Source organism: Elephas maximus, chromosome 10 (genome assembly GCF_024166365.1).
Source record: "Elephas maximus indicus isolate mEleMax1 chromosome 10, mEleMax1 primary haplotype, whole genome shotgun sequence".
In the NCBI taxonomy this organism is placed as follows: domain Eukaryota; kingdom Metazoa; phylum Chordata; class Mammalia; order Proboscidea; family Elephantidae; genus Elephas; species Elephas maximus.
The window spans coordinates 110,323,500-110,339,529 of NC_064828.1; the positions used below are offsets into that span (position 1 = coordinate 110,323,500).

Genomic DNA, 16,030 nt, shown 5'->3' on the forward strand with positions numbered 1-16,030 from the left:
TTAGCAGCTGTAGCACTTCACCACTATGCCACCAGGGTGCGCCACTCAGGGACATCTATATGTTAGATTGAGAGTCTATCATTTCGGGGTGATGAAAGTGTTCTACAATCAAACAGTGGTGATGGTGCACAACTCTGAGCACACTGAAAACCACTGAATTATACACTTTAACAGGGTGAATTTTATAGTATGTGAATTTTATCTCAATGAAGCTGTTACTTAAAAATTTTTAAAAAGCCTGATTAGCAAATAAAAGTATGAATTTTGTACGCTTTCCATCTCTAGCATGTGATAAAAGGCCATCTCCAATACTGCTGAATGAAAACACTAAGGATTCCAGTAACTAGGCTACATAACAAATTGCTCCAAAATGTAGTGGCACAAACACCCACTTGCCACATTCACAGATTCTGTGGGCCTGGAACCTGGACAGGATACAGCAGGGGTGGCACAGCTCTGCTCCACAGAATTTGGGACCCGAGATGGGAGGCAGGAAAGGTAGAATCGTTGGAAGGGCCGATGGCTCACATGTCGGGAGCTGCTGACTAGGGGCCTCCAAACTGCTCCATGAGGGACTCTCTGGGGGTGTCTCTGTAGAGTTTGGGCTTTCTCACAGCATGGTGGCTGGCTGGCTTTCTCCAGAGCGAGTGTCCCAAAAGGAGAAGCCAGGCAAAAACTGTACCTTTTTTGGCCACATAAACCAGAGACTCCATCAGTCTGAGACCAGAACTAGATGGTACCCAGCTACCACCAATGACCACTCTGACAGGGAACACAACAGAGAGTCCCTGACGGAACAGGAGAAAAGTGGGTGTAGAACACAAATTCTGGTAGAAAGACCAGACTTAATGGTCTGACTGAGACTGGAGGAACTCTAGAAGACATGGCCTCAGGACTTTCTGTTAACCCAGAACTAAACCATTCCCGGAGCTAACTCTTCAGACAAAGATCAGACTGGACTATAAGACATAAAATGATACTCATGAAGAGTGTGCTTCTGAAAAAAAAAAAAAAAAAAAGAGCGTGCTTCTTAGCTCAAGTAGATGCATGAGACTAAATGGGCAGCTCCTGTTCAGAGGCGAGATGAGAAGGCAAAAAGGGACAGGAGCTGGCTGAATGGACATGAGGAATCCAGGGTAGAAAGGAGGAGTGTGCTGACATTATAGGGATAGCAACTAGGATCACATAACAACGTGTGTATAAATTTCTGTATGAGAAACTAACTTGAGCTGTAAACTTTTACTTAAAGCACAACAAAATTAAAAAACTCTGCCCTTTTTAAGACCTAGCCCGCAAGTCACCAAGCATCACTTCTGCCATGCTCTATGAGTGAGGCAGTCACAGACCCAGCCCAGACCCAAAGGAAAGGGATAGCGACACCCACCTCTTGGTCAAAGTCCCGTTGTAAGAACATGTAGGATGGGAGATGTTATTGAGTCCATTTAGGAAAATAACACTCTCCCACACCAAAATCTCAATCTTGAAGACTGGCAAAGTAAAAACCTGGGTTAACTGGCATCTGACTAAAAATTAATCTGTATCAACCCTTGTAAGTTGAGCCTCTTCCGAATATTACCCTGCGTCTTGCCTTAGTTAAATACAGGACAGTGACCTTGATTTAATCTGTGACGATCAGGGTCACTGCTGGGTGATCACTGGTCACTTCAGCTTTTCTGGAGAACACCACAGACAGGCTGCAGGCCAGTACACAAGCCCTGATCTCGGGTTCTGTGCTCACCACAGCATGTGGCCTGGGGGCAGAGGTCATGCCCTCCTCCCCTGAGGATGTCTCCGACAAACTGCATGGAAGTTTAAAGAACGATAGAAGAGAGCAGGATGGGAAGACAGGGATTTTCTAAGTTCTAAATTAGTGAGTTCTATTCCCGTTATTATGACAGGCCCCTCCTGATAAAAGAAAAACAAATGGAGAGCAAACCTCTTCTGCTGGGAACGCGATCCTTAGGAGAACAGAAAGCCAGGAGCAGCCCAGAGCCAGGTTTCTGATCCGAAATCTGGTTCCAACCAGCTTCGGGACCTTAACCAAGTGGCATAACTTCTTTGGCCTCAGTTTCCTCATCTGTAAAATAATAAAGGGATGGAATTAGATTCCTAACTGAGGTCTGTAGGCAAGTGACCAAGACATGCCTGCTCACAGGCACCTGGAAAGTTAGACCCCCTGTGAAGTTTTTATAAATCAGCTGCCGTTGAGTTGACTCTGACTCCTGGCGAGCCCAAGCGTGCAGGGTACAGCTGCTCCTCAGGGTCTTCAAGTCTGTGACCTTTCGGAAGCACATCGCTAGGACTGTCTTTTCAAGGCCTCTCTGGGTGGGTTCAAACTACCAACCTTTCGGCTAGTAGCTGAGTGCTTAACTGTGCCACGGCAATACAACGGACTACTTTTGTATGGCCTTTCTTGCCATGGTCTTGTAATTCCCACCCAAGTGACTGGGTGGGACTTGCAAATAAAATAACTGTGGCCCACCAAGGGGACTGGTCAGCTTTGCCATTCTGCTAGGCTTAAAAGAGAGCCAATTCCAGAAGAGAGAGAGGATCCCGCAACCACCAGGAAGAAGAGACAAGAGCAGAGCGTGTCCTTTGGAGGCTTGCTAGACGAGGAGGGTACCTCTGGGCACTTAGCAGAGCCAGGCTGCTGGTCCTTGGAGCTAGAGCTGAGCAACTGTGAGCCAAAGCTTACTGGCCGAGTGGGGCAGAGCTTAAAGACCTTTGTAACACTTGCCTGAGCAGGGCAGAGGCCAAAGGGCCAGAGAGGTGTACCTGCGAGCACAGCTGAGAAGAGCCTGTCCTGATGGAAGAGCTGTATCCTGAGAGTTCCTGAACCCAAACTGTAACCTGCTACTTCCCAAATAAACCCCATAATCGTGGAATATTGTCTATGAGTTCTGTGTGGCCACTGCGAGGAATCACAGAACCCAGTAGAGAAGTAGAGTGCTGTGGGAGGGACGGCTGGTGTCAGAATCAGTAAAGATGGTGGAGAGAGGAGGCATGTCTGACCTCCGCCTCAGAGAAATCAGCCTGGGGCTGCTGATCTTGGTTCTTCTTCCCCCTTGTGAAGTTAGAGGAGGTCAGATGACTCTGCGTCAAGCCATTCCAGCCACTTAGGGACTCTCGAAATTTAACTATATGACCTGAATGTTTATTAACAAAGAGAGTGAATGCCACACGAGTGTAAAAAGTGTTCCTAGAGCCTGGCCTGGCCCTCTCACGGGGGCACCTGCCTCAGCAGCTATTACCCTGTCTGGGGTTGCCGGGCAGCTTCCACCACCCCCACCTCCAGACCCAGGCCTCCTCTGCACTCAGGATGTGTAGGTGCATTTACAAATGTTAACAAACAGACATTTCGGTCCCACGCAATCAAGATATCCACAGAGTTTACATGACCAAGGGGAACCGGTTTTCAAAGAAACTATGCTACAAATATTTCTAAGAAACAGCAAACAAATTACTATAAACATAGTGGGTACACATCCAGTAATTATCACAAGTTTGGCATTTTGGATATGGGTCTAACATGGGCCTCCTTCCCCAAAGCCAACTGTTGTAGTATCCTACAAACAGAAAAGGCAAGGCTGCCACCCAGGAAGTCAGGCCTTCTGCTAGAGCCCTGTGGTGTATGACTAAAAAACACTCCTCAGGTGGATGAGAAGGCTCCTCCCAGAACCCTCCAGCACAATGGTGGGCTGCAGCCATGCTAGCCAGCCTCAGGAAGCGCTGACATGCCACCTCCCCTCAGTCTGCACCACACCACAGACCAGGTGTCAGGATGTCACACAGAGGCTTGTTCCCCAAATACCCAGGCAGATGTCACCAGAGAAGGAGCTGAGCTGAATGGATCGCCCTGGTAAAGGGGAGGAAGGATGTGCTTCACGTGGGATGCGGAATTTGCTTACACTCCTCGTGAACGCAGGCTCTCAGCTGGAAAATCTCACTCAACACCAGAAGGTTCAGAACCCATTCACAAGCTTTCAGAATGCATTCAGTTGCCATGGTAACCCTGACATTCCATTTCTTGGCACTGGACATATAAATTACCACCCATAATGCATTTAATACAGTTCGGGGCTGCTGAGACATAGCAAAATAAATCTGAGTTCTGGCTATTTGCTTCCCACTTAGATAAACCAAGTGGAGCAGCTGGAGGTTGTATCCAGCTCACCACAAGAACAGGCACAGACCTCCTCACGTCCAAAATCACCCGTATGAAGGCAAAAGAAGAACTAAGGAAATCAGTCTTCATCACTAGCGCCATAGGGCTGACATTTTGTAAAACAAGATGCCCCAGGCCTGACTGACAGCCTTAGGTTAAAGGGACAAACACACCGTGTCCATATCTACATCTCTGAAATTCGACTATGTTTAGCAAGCCACAGGAAAAGCCGATCTCTTTAAAGAACATTTTCACGAATTTATCTAGAGGGCAGCTGTCAACACTCAATAGGATGATCCTTTAAATGTCAAAATTGTCACCAACAAGAAGCGAAAGTTTTACTTCTTAGGTTCAGAAGAGATCTATCCATCGTATTCCTCACCTTCACTAGGCATACCCGTTAACGTGTACATCCTATGTGTGATTCTCAGAGTCCCTGCCCTTCTTCCCGTCCACCATCTGAACACAGAAAGGCAAACAAAATCAGCATGTGCGAGCTGCAGGGTACCTTCTGTTTCCCGTTCCCGGCAAGGCCGGCGCACCGGGAACTTAGCCGAGCTGCTGCGGAGCCTGCCTGCGCTGGCCCCGGGGTCCTGGAAAACCGCTCACGTTCTCGTCACTGGACCTCTAGGTGTGGAGAGCCCTGCCTTCATCATCTCCTCCTGCAAACTGCAGGCAATGGTCAGCAGTCGTGGAGGGGAGCAGAAGGCTCCCGCACGGGCTGCTTCCACAGTCCCGGGGACTTTGGTAACCGCTGCATTGCAGTCTTTCTGAAAGCGACCAGCCTCAGAAGCAAGACTGCTGGAGAGAGGCTCCCTGCACAGGAAGCTGCCTTTTGAATCACAAAGGTTTTTTAAGGATCTTAAAAAAAATATATTGCAAACACCTGGGAGGGGGGAGGGCATTTCTAGCTTTCTAACCTGTTTGCTAAAGGTTGACTGGTTTGTGGTTTTTACTGGGGGAAGGTTTTGACAATTTACTGGGATGCAGCTGGGTAAGAAAACTGAAATGAACCAAATGAGCTGATGACACGCTGTCTCAAGTGCACATCTGCAGCACAGCCCAGCTTCAGACCCCTGAGGAGCTCCTGGGAACCACCGTGACTTTCATTCCAGAAAATGCAACTGCAGCAAGCACTCCCAGTTCCTCTGTGGGCAGCGGTCATCTTGACCACCCAGCTGCCTTCCCAGGAGAGTGAAGCCATCATGTGGTCAGAGCGCCTGGAATACCAACCGTTAGCCATACAACCAAATCTGGAAAAGAGCATGCTTCCTAAGTAACCTTTAATTTTCGTTCACTCACTCATCATATCTAGAGAGCAGCAACCCTGTGCAGTATGCAAAAGGCCACCCTAGAAGACATCTCGCCAGCACGGGGGTTACAGTCACTCTAGAGGGGCAGACACATGGAGGAGAACGGAGTCCAGGCGCAACAACTTGTATGCTGGAGACGCATGGCACACCAGGGCGGGCAGAAGAGAACCCATCTGGGGGCCAGGACAAGGTTCCACGAGGCAGGACCACTGAACAGGAGCGAAGGGATACGGGCTTGGCTAGCAAGAAATGGCAGGCACGAGGGCTGTCCCCGCCCCTCACAACGTCCTCATACGTCCTCAGCAGGAGTGTGTGCAGGCTTGGTTCCAGCCACACTGCAGGGGCTCAACCAACCTCACAGCAACCCTGAGTGGGCACCATTGTCACCACCACCGGCAATGCGGTGCCTGAGATCCACGCTTGCCCAAGGTGCCTGGCAACTAGGTGGGGCCAGATGTGCACCCAGCAGCGTGGCTCTGTGGATGTTACGAGCAGCTGCCTCCCTACCACCCATTTCATCAGGACCAGTGAATAACCCTGATGAAATCGCGGTCTAAGGAGCCCCCATTTAAACGGCTTTGCTCCCGCCTACATCTGGTGCCCAGCCTGACACCTCACAGGTGCTCTGTGAAGGTTTGGATGCGGGGATAAGCAAATTAAGGAACCTACTGGTCACTAACTCATTCTAGCAATAGGAGGTGACCCATCGTGTCCCTGAAGACGCTGAGCTGTTCTCACTGAGAACACCCCTTCGGTGCCCTCCCTCCGTCTATCTAACTCCCCTTACACCTGTGCTCCGCACCTTCTCCTCCAAGACACTTTCCTGGAGTCCACTCCCACCCCAGCTAGCACAACCCCTCCAGGGGCGTCACCATCCCCAGCACTGACCACACTACACAGAAGGGCAAGCCTGCTTGGGTCTGCAATACTGGCACGATGTGCCACAGTTGGCAGTGACAGAGATCGCCACAGGCTGCCACCACCACTCCACACACACAGCCTGCCTGTCCCCCCATGAGGTAGCCACGTGCGTGGGCTCCATCTGACAGACCAGGACACTGAGGCACAGAGAAGTCATGCTATGGTCCATGTGGCTCACCAAAATTCATACCCAGGCACACAGGTTCCATAAGCCACATTCCTAGCACCCATATACCACTCTTCCAGCACCCGATGAAAGTTCGCTAAAACGAATTGGAAAAGACGGGTTTTCCCTGGGGGCTTTACCTCATGGGAGCTGGCTGGATTGGGATTACAGAAAAACTTTTAAGAAAATACTGTAGTCTTCCTTGTATTTGTTGTCATTAGCTGCCGCTGAGTCGGTTCCGACTCATGGCGGTCCCATGTGTGCAGAGTAGAACTGTGCTCCACAGGGTTTTCAAGGCTGTGATCCATCTTTCTGGCTAGTAGTTGAATGCTTATCCGTTTGCGATACCCAGGGACTCCGTAGTCTTCCTAAACCCCGTTTCAAGAGAGATGCAGTGAGCGAACACTCTGGACAGAACCAGAGCCACTGTGTGTGTCAGGTCCTGGCTGACTGGAACAACCTCACAGCAGCGCTGCTGAGCAGAGGGAGCCAGCAGAGGTGGCGTGAGGACGTGTCTTTCTGTCGTGGCTGTACTTCACAGAGCTCACTAGAGCAGCTGAAGAGCCTCAGAGGAGCTGTCATCAAAGGACACAGCACACTCGGGGGCCACTCTGGGCACTCCCCACGAAAGAAGCGCCAGCAGAGCTCTGCCTTTCAAATCAGCGATCGAGGCTTGTGCCCAGCGGCTGCCTCCCGCCTGCCCGCCCCCAACAGCCACAGCGTTGTGACGTGGTCCTTCCTCCCACTGGATCTTCTTTGTCCAGGGACCCTGAGCCCAATGCAGCCAGGACCCTGGGCTCCAGCACGACTAGGCCTCCCGGGGTCTTAAATATTAAGAGTCTTGTGCCTCCTGGAACAGACACACCTAGAGAGCTGGGGCTGAAGGCTAGCCTAGGTCTGAGACGCCCAAGCATGTTCCGGGTAGTGGGCAACATTGGGAAAGAGACAGAAGAGGGCATGGGTGCCTCTAGGAGCAGTGGTAGGAGGCTGGCAGAGGGATGAGGAGGGGTCACAGGCTCCAGTACGCCTGCCTGAGAACCAAGGGCAGCAAGCAAATGCTCAGTGCATGCCTCGCAGTGCCAGGCCCAGAGGGCTGGAGAGAGTGGACCGCCAAGAGCCTATGGAGGAGGCCTCCTCTAGCGCCACGCCACAGAGAAGGCGGTGATGGCAGAGACAGGTGAAGTGGCTCCAGTGGGCGCTCCATCAGTGCCACTTGGCTTTGGACTTGGTAACAATCCTACAGGCGAGGGGCAGCCTGCTCGGCTCACACCCAGTCTCCCCGCTCTCTCTCCATGTGGGGCAGAGTGGAGAGTAGGTTCAAGTTCACAGCACAGGCTCTGACTCCCTGACACCAACACTACCCTGCACGAGGGCTTTTCTGAATCTCAGATTCCTTGTCCATAGGGAAGGAGTATCACTATCTACAAGTCTGATGGAGCCCTGGTAGCACAGTAGTTAAGTGTTACGGCTGCTAACCAAAAGGTCAGCAGTTCGAATCCACCAGCCGCTCCTTGGAAACCCTATGGGGCAGTTCTACTCTGTCCTATAGGGTCGCTATGAGTCAGAATCGACTCGATGGCAATGGGTTTGGTTTTTACAACCCTGATGGGAGTCCTCAGGTGGTGTTTAGTCAAGTGCCCAGCGGCTAGCTGAAAGGCTAGCAGTTCAAGTCCACCCAGAGGCATGTTGGAAGAAAGGGCTGACAAACTGGCCACGGAAAACTCTATGGAGCACAGTTCTACTCTGACACACATGGGGTCGCCAAGAGGCAGAGCTGACTCAATGGCAACTGGTTTGTTTTTGGTTGGTATATAAGCTTTATGCAGTTGGTTTGATTTTGAACTGATATATGTAAAATGCTCCCAAAAGTATAAGCTGTCCCACAAAATGTAAGGCACAACTGATAGAAAACACAGCTGGTATCCACAAAACACTCAACAATTTTTCAAAGCTTAACTCAGCCTAAATACATGTAGAGAGACCTAAAGAGCCCTCACCACTGATTGGAATGAGCACAGCCGAAAGTATCCGTTCATTACACAGCAATAATGAAATTCACACTCTAACTCAGGCAGATTAGCTAATAGCATTAATGTACACTGACATGAACTTAATGCAAATTACAGAAACATCCCTGTAGGTCTCGTTCGGACCTCAACAAAATGCTCAAAAGCATCACTACCATCTTCAGGTGTTCCATCGCTTCACAAGTAGACAACCCGGATACCAAAAAGAACATGAACTAACCAACGGTGTGAGTGGCATCCTGCCAGAAGGGAAAGCCCACGGCATCACTTGGTCCTCTTGGGGCCTCAGAATCAGGGTCCCCTGAGAACCCAAGAGGAAGTGGGGAGAGAGCACGAGAAAAAACACAAAATACAGACAAAACTTTGTGGCTTACATACAGACTTAATTATTTGCCAAAAATCTAACAGAATGCTTATTTGATAAGGCTATGTGCTGACCCTGACCATCAGATGTTACCTGGTCTTAGAAAAGGGGGGTAGTGTAATTCTGGCTGCTTCTCCAGGCAACAGGAGGTCCAGGGACTTCAAGCATGAAACAGGAAGTCACTGGGTCACCAATCAAGGTCTGAAGAGGCCCCAGTTACAAGGAGCAGATCCTCTTTACAAACACAAATGTGAACCTGAACAGTAGGTAAAAGAAATATCAAAAGCTGATGCAAACTCCCAGGTATCTAATTCAAAAGAAATGGAAACACATCTTCACACAAAAACTTGTATACCTGTGTTCACTGCAGCATTCCTCAGAATAGCCAAAAAGGGGAAACAACCCAAGGTCCATTAACGGACAAATGGGTAAACAGACTGTGGTATATCCATAAATGGAATATCATTCAGCCTAGAAAGGAATGAAGTACTGACATATGCTGCCACATGGATGAACCTTGAGAACATTACGTTAAATGAAAGAACTTAGTCACTAAAGACCATATATTGCATGCTGGCACTCACATGAAATGTCCAAAATAGACAACGGTTGCACAATCCTGCCAATAAGCTAAAAACCACTGAGGTTTATTTAAAGTGTACGTTTTAAATAGGTGAACTATATGATACGTGACTATATCAATAAAGCTGTTATTTAAGAAAAGTGACACAACCAGGCCAAAGGCCAAATATCCAAGCGTTGATATCACTTAATGAGATGCAGCTCACTCACTCAAAAAAAAGGAGGGGGAGAGGAACGATATTAGCACAGTGCTTACCATGCCAAAAACTGCGTTGAGTTTGGTGTACCCCTTCCAAAAAATTTTAAATAAGCTTCTCACAGTCCAAAACAACCCTTCTACCTGCTTTGGTAACTTTTCCCCTCAAAGCCTCACAGTCAAAGCTCAACAAATTTCTTAAAAAGAAAACCAATCTTAACTTTACTGTAAAATATAAATTACACATGTATATATAAATGCAGCACTTTTAAATGCAAGGGAGAAGCACCACTGTGGAATCCATCAAACTTTTTTTTTTTTTGAAGGTATTCATTTGCTTGTTCCTTCCTGCTATGAAGTAAGTAAGAGCACCTGGATTTTTAAGACCCCCAAAATATTTACAAGCCTTGATGTAAAGAAAACACATTCATTAACTGAACATAAAATTCATAAGAATAAAAATAAACCTTGTGTGTAAAAGGAGCAACTAACTGGTTTATAGAAAGACTCCATCCTCTAACCCTAACAGCAGAGCTCCCAGCTACCAAGTTTTCAACAACCCAACTAACAGAAAGCAACCCAAGGCTGATGTGGTAACCGAAGGATGATTGTGCAATTGGCTAAAATTGTCACTACAATAATGTATGTTTGTTTTCCGCAGGAAGAGAATCATGTCTACTCACAACTCACAATGAGTCAACCAGTGTGTAAAATATTTTACATAATGGGAAAATTTATTGTGACCCAAAAGTTCAGCATGTTCTCATTAAGTTACCAGAAATTACAGACGTGAAGATACTTCTGTTAACTTAACCAAAATCAAGAAAAGAAACTACCTCAGATACGTACACATTTTCGACTTGGGAGATCTAATCCTTTTTATGCTACCGTATTTCAAACTACTCAGATTGGTAAATCCATAGTTTAAATATGGAATGAAGACAACCTGCATGTTGATAACACAGGTAATTTAAAGTTGGTTTTGACACGTGTTAACCTATATAGTGAAACAATGTCAAAGCCCGACACGGGTGGCTTCAGGCTTTATACACACCCCTACCGCAAAGTGGTTTTTCCAACGTGATGATACCATCTTCAGCGTTAATGGCGCCTTCCCACTGTGCCTCAGGGTGAAGAAAAAAACTTCTGTGGAAAATCTTATAGCGTTGCATCCATTTAACATTTTACATATGTTATAGACAGTTTTTTTTTTTTTATCCCAGTTAAAGAAAAATATTTAAGCAATTAAAACACATAAAATTTTTCTACTATGACCTTTAAAAATTCCTCCGTATCCTATAACTGCCTAAAGGCCATACTTGGAAGCTGACATGTTTATATATGCAGTACAATGCAAATATTTTAAACTACATAATCTACCTATATACCTTTACACACACCTTAAGAAATTGAGCATTTCCAATTCCATAAACAATACACCTGTAGCACATATTTTTTACTTTATAGGTAGGTCCCAAGGGTAACTATAGAACACAAGAGTGAGTCTCTTTTAGGCTCCGACACTATTTACAAATATTAACTATGAAACTGCTGGTGTTATAAAACCCCAGAATGTGTTTTGAAGGCAGTTTTTACAACACAAACTCTATTCTTAACTATCTTAAGTATGTCAAAATATGTGGCAAAAGGCCATTCTCATAAGCCTTCTGAAACTGTAATATCTCTTATAAAACCAAAAAGAAGGAAAATGTGCTTTTGCCTCAGTGTCATGGCTCATTACATCCTAAGTCAAGTACCCTGGACAAAAATAATTCTAAACTGAAACAGCAATCTTTGATATACGTTTTCGGGTGAGTTTTAATTCAGTTTATCTAACCAAAAGGTCAGTGGTTCAAATCCACCAGGCGCTCCTTAGAAACTCTACGGGGCAGTTCTCCTCTGATCTATAGGGTCGCTATGAGTTGCAATCGACTCGACGGCAACGGGTTTGGTTTTTTGGTTTTAATCCATCAAAGACCACAGAAAACTCTGGAAATAATGGAAGTAGCATACTGTGACATCTGCCTCAGGAACACACTATTTTGTTCTCCATCATTTTGGAATGTTTGAAAAATGCGCGTCTCGGTGTATTTGGGTACTAGTGCTTCCTTTTCTAATTAAAGCAAAGGCAGGCTTTCCTGCGGCCTGGCAATTAAACATTTTCAAAAGGCAGGCGCCATTTCAGAACGCAGGCAAATTAAAGATTCCTATCTACATAAAAAATGTACCTTAAAATATTCAAATAAAACTATCTACATAAAAAATGTACCTTAAAATATTCAAATAAAACTATACTCATGGCATTTTAAAAGTCAGAAAAACGTATATTAAATCCATTAGTGTTTAACAAATTTGGCCTGGACAAGAGGGCAGAGCGCATGACTACAAGACCCTGCCTCTTGAGGAATGTCTAGTCCTGATGGACAGCCGGTGGGGATGGCAGACATCTAAAGGGCCAGAGACAGGAGACAAGACCTCATGCAGGGCTTCATCTCAGGCCTGTGAGCAAGCCTGTCTAGTATGAAGGTGGCATCACTCTCTGCTCCTTGAACCCCCTGTGGCCAATGGAAGACAACCCAGGACAATCCAGAAAAGCTACCTCCTAGGCTGAGAGCACAAACATCTGTGACGCTCATGTCACGGCAGAGTGTTCCTTCTGTCAGGCCCTGTATGACGTATGACACACCTGAAGCAGTCAGCACCTGAAAGCCACATTTCTCAAAAAAAAAAAAAGAGGAACACTGGCGAATAAGCTGTACCTTTCAGTAGTACCGGCAGGACTCTTGCACTTTGCAGCAGTGGCGTGAAAACTGGCAGGTGGCAGGGCAAGGACCTCCTCTGTGTTCCCAGCAGCCGGCATTGTTGCTGTTGCTGGTTGCCGTCTAGTCCGCTCCGACTCGTGACGACCCCACGTGTGCAGAGTGGAACTGCGCACACGGTTTTCAAGGCTATGACCTTTCGGAAGCATATTGCCAGGGCTGTCTTCCTAGGCGTCTCTGAACCACCCATTTTCCGGCACCCAGCGTAACACCAGACAAACATGCCTGGTAAAACAGGCCCAAGAGCCCTCACCTACAATTCTGAAGTCCAAAAAGCTCTAAAAAAAGGAAAAGTGTTCATAATTCACTTGGCGGCATGCCCTGACCTCAGGCTAGGCTATTCACGGTCTTCACTTGTCCTGCCTGGCGCAAACACTCACTTACTTCACTGCAAAAACATTAGTGTTTGACTACAAAGTGTTGCCTGGATGTCCACGGTTTATGGTACATTCACTGATTCTGTTCTAACACCTTGAAAACTCTAAATTCCAAGCACAGCTGGCCCAAGAGTTTCAGATAAAGGCGTGTGGCCCTGTGGTGGCTCAGTTAAAATAGTCGAGCACTTGCGAAGATGGTGACACACTAGTCCTGTGACTGGACAGCAGGAAGAAGCCCCTGTGATGGTCAGGCAACAACAGCAGTCTGTATTAAAAATCTGGATTCACAGAGCTGCTCGCGCTACACTTTCCAGCTGCACTAGGTGCTGGGGGAGACTAGGGTGAAGCAGGCTGACAGGGTCCCTAAGCCATGGACTCACCGACTGGAGGTAAACGGCAGTAAAAGGGGGCCCCCCTCTTGCTGGACAAATATAAACTTGGGGAGCGTGTGAAAGAAAGAGGATGCTGTGATAGATACAAAAAGGGCCTACCGCAGGGGGGTCCTCCAGGAGGCCTGAGGAGTGGCCAGGGAGTGCTGCAGGCAAAGTGGGGACAGAGGACAAGGGTACAGGAACAGGGACATAGGGATGGGGTGCACCCACTCTGGGAATTCCTGACCTAGGGTGACAGCACAGTGGGTGAGGGGCGCCCAAGAGAAGCAGCACGCACGGGGTCCAGATGGGCAGGTATAGGAAGCTGCAGGGTTTGAAGTGTGATGGGAATAAGGGCCACAGGACCTACTCGTGCAAACCAGCTACGAAGTGCAAATCAAGCACCCCCCAGGCTGCAACAGTCTTACCTGTCAACAAGATGGACCAAACCTCTGATGTCTAAAGTACTCCCAACCCATGGAGTAGCTCTGTGGGGTGAACCAAACTGTTCACAGCACTTCCTGGCAAAAGGGTTGAAGAACCTTAATTGGAGGGCAGGAGGTGGATGGGGGGACTTAATCATACTAAAATTTTATAGAAAGAATAAAAAAAGCAGGCAGTGCAATAAATAGGAAAGAACCACAAGTTTTCATCACTAAAAAAAAAAAAATTTTTTTTTTTCATCACTACTGCATGTTAAATATTGAAAAGGTTGGCTAAGGCACTACACTCAGCTCATCCAAACTACTGTGCCAGATAAGAAGACAGGCAGCGCGACTGTGCAGTGTGCTAGAACCCAGGGACAAGGGCCTAACATTTCCTAGGAAGGCACCGCACTCAGGAGCCCAGCGCAGGTCCTGCCTCTCCACCCTCACCTCCAAGCTCAGGAGGTGAGGCTGGAAGGCAAGAGGTAACCCCATTCTACCTGCAGACACCCCACCGTGGCTTCCTGGCCTTCCCCAGTGCAGGCTGAAGTGGCTTGCCAAACAACTATTAAGAGCCATAAATGGAGGGATATTTGGAGCAGATGCAAAAGCTCTATTAAGGATAACAAAATGGGTGAGTGAATCTCCAACTCTTTAAGGTTAAATACTCACTTGGGTGGGATTTAACCACATAACAATACAACCCGGTCACGAAGAGGCTCCGCAAACTTTTCCTCCAAAATACTCCCAAAGGCATGGGAGAGAGAACCCTGAGGGCAGGCGCTTTGAAGCAACTCACTTTATCTGAAGTCTTATGTTTAATATTAAAAATCCAGGCACGTTTTATATTTAACTCCATAACACATCCTTAAACACCCCTCGCACCCTTGTCACCCTCTGCTTTTGGAAACAGAAGCAATCTGAAGAGAAATGTTCTCAGCCTCCCACTGCCAAACCAAAGGCCTGGGAGGTCTACTCTGCCTTCTCTCAGGTGAGAGAACAGGGCTCGCCCTCCACTCCAGCACTGGATCTCAGCCCCCGCTCCCTCACCCATTCTCCTGGACCATTGCCACCAATGCATGTAGAAGAGATACGTCCCCAGTCTCTGCACCCCCTCCCCCAACGCCCCATCATTCTGTCCACTTTAGAGCAAACGCTTTCACAGACTTGCCAATACACTCATCCCTTCCTCCCCTAAAAACACAACTCATGCTTCCACCCACCAGTCAACCGTGGCCTACAGACACCACTCTTGCCAAAGCCCCCAAAGCCCTCCATGATGCCAAATCCAATGGTCAATCCTCACTCCTCGTTCTGTTTGGCATCCACGCAGCAGCTGCCATACCTCATCACGGCCCCCAAACATTTCCTTCACTAGACTTCCGGCCACGGTGTCGGCTCTCCTCTAATGTGTCCTCTGTCTCTGGGACCTCCTGCTGGCTTTTCTTCCTCGGGGCTCCATCCTCTGACCCATCTTTATTCACACTCACTCCTGAAGACATCTCACCCAGTCTCATGGCTTTTTATAACTCCCAATATGTACCTCTAGCCCCACCTCCCCTGAGATTTCTAAACATGAATATCCAATTACCAACTCAACATCTCCACTTGCATATCCAAAAAGCAGCTCAAACTTAACAGGCCTAACACTGAATAATTGGTGCCCTCTCCACTGCCCCCACCTCTAGCAATCCCTGGCTCAGTAAATGGCAGCATCCAAGTGCTTAGGTCATAAAGGCCTCGCTTCCTCACACACACCACATCCAATTCATCAGCAAAGACTGTCAGCTCCATCGTAAAAACATACCCCAAATCCAACCACTTCTCACCAAGGTCAAGTCAGACTAGCCCCCTTGCTGCTTCTAAAACATTCCAAGCATATTCCCACTTCAGGACCTTTGTGCTTCTTGATCCCTCTGCCTACAACATTCTCTTTCCAGATCTGCGTATGGCTCCCTGCCTTACTGCCCTCAGTCCCTACTCAAACGCAATGTTACTCGCTCAGAAAGGCCTTCCCTGACAACTCTACTAGAATAGTTCTCCCATCACACTCAATCCCTGAAGCCTATTTCCTTTTCCTACTTAACACCTCTCTTTGTTTAGCATTAACTGATATATTTACTAGTTTGCTGACTATCCTTCTCCTCCATTAGAATATAAACTCCAAGAGGGCAAGAATTTGGATCCTTCCACCACTGTGTTCCCAACCCTTGGAGCAGAGTCCAACTCAGGGTGGGGCTCAGTCAGTATTTGTTGAGTGAATTTGTACTCATTCAATGACTTTATAACACAAATGCTTGCTTT

At 47.6% G+C, this 16,030-nt stretch overlaps 1 protein-coding gene across 5 annotated transcripts in view; it reads right to left on the reverse strand.

The window, feature by feature from the left end:
• The window catches only part of TRAF3 (TNF receptor associated factor 3), a 129,719-nt gene that overhangs the window by 88,125 nt on the left and 25,564 nt on the right, over positions 1 to 16,030 (reverse strand). For 3 of the 5 annotated variants that reach the window (XM_049899658.1, XM_049899653.1, XM_049899654.1), the window contains one exon: positions 1,937 to 2,077. The exons of 1 other annotated variant lie outside the window; for it this stretch is intronic. The gene's annotated coding sequence lies outside the window, so the exon portion shown is untranslated. Of the gene's footprint in view, positions 1 to 1,936; positions 2,078 to 4,673; positions 11,011 to 16,030 lie in introns of those variants that run through there. One more of the 5 variants, XM_049899656.1, reaches the window with a different exon arrangement.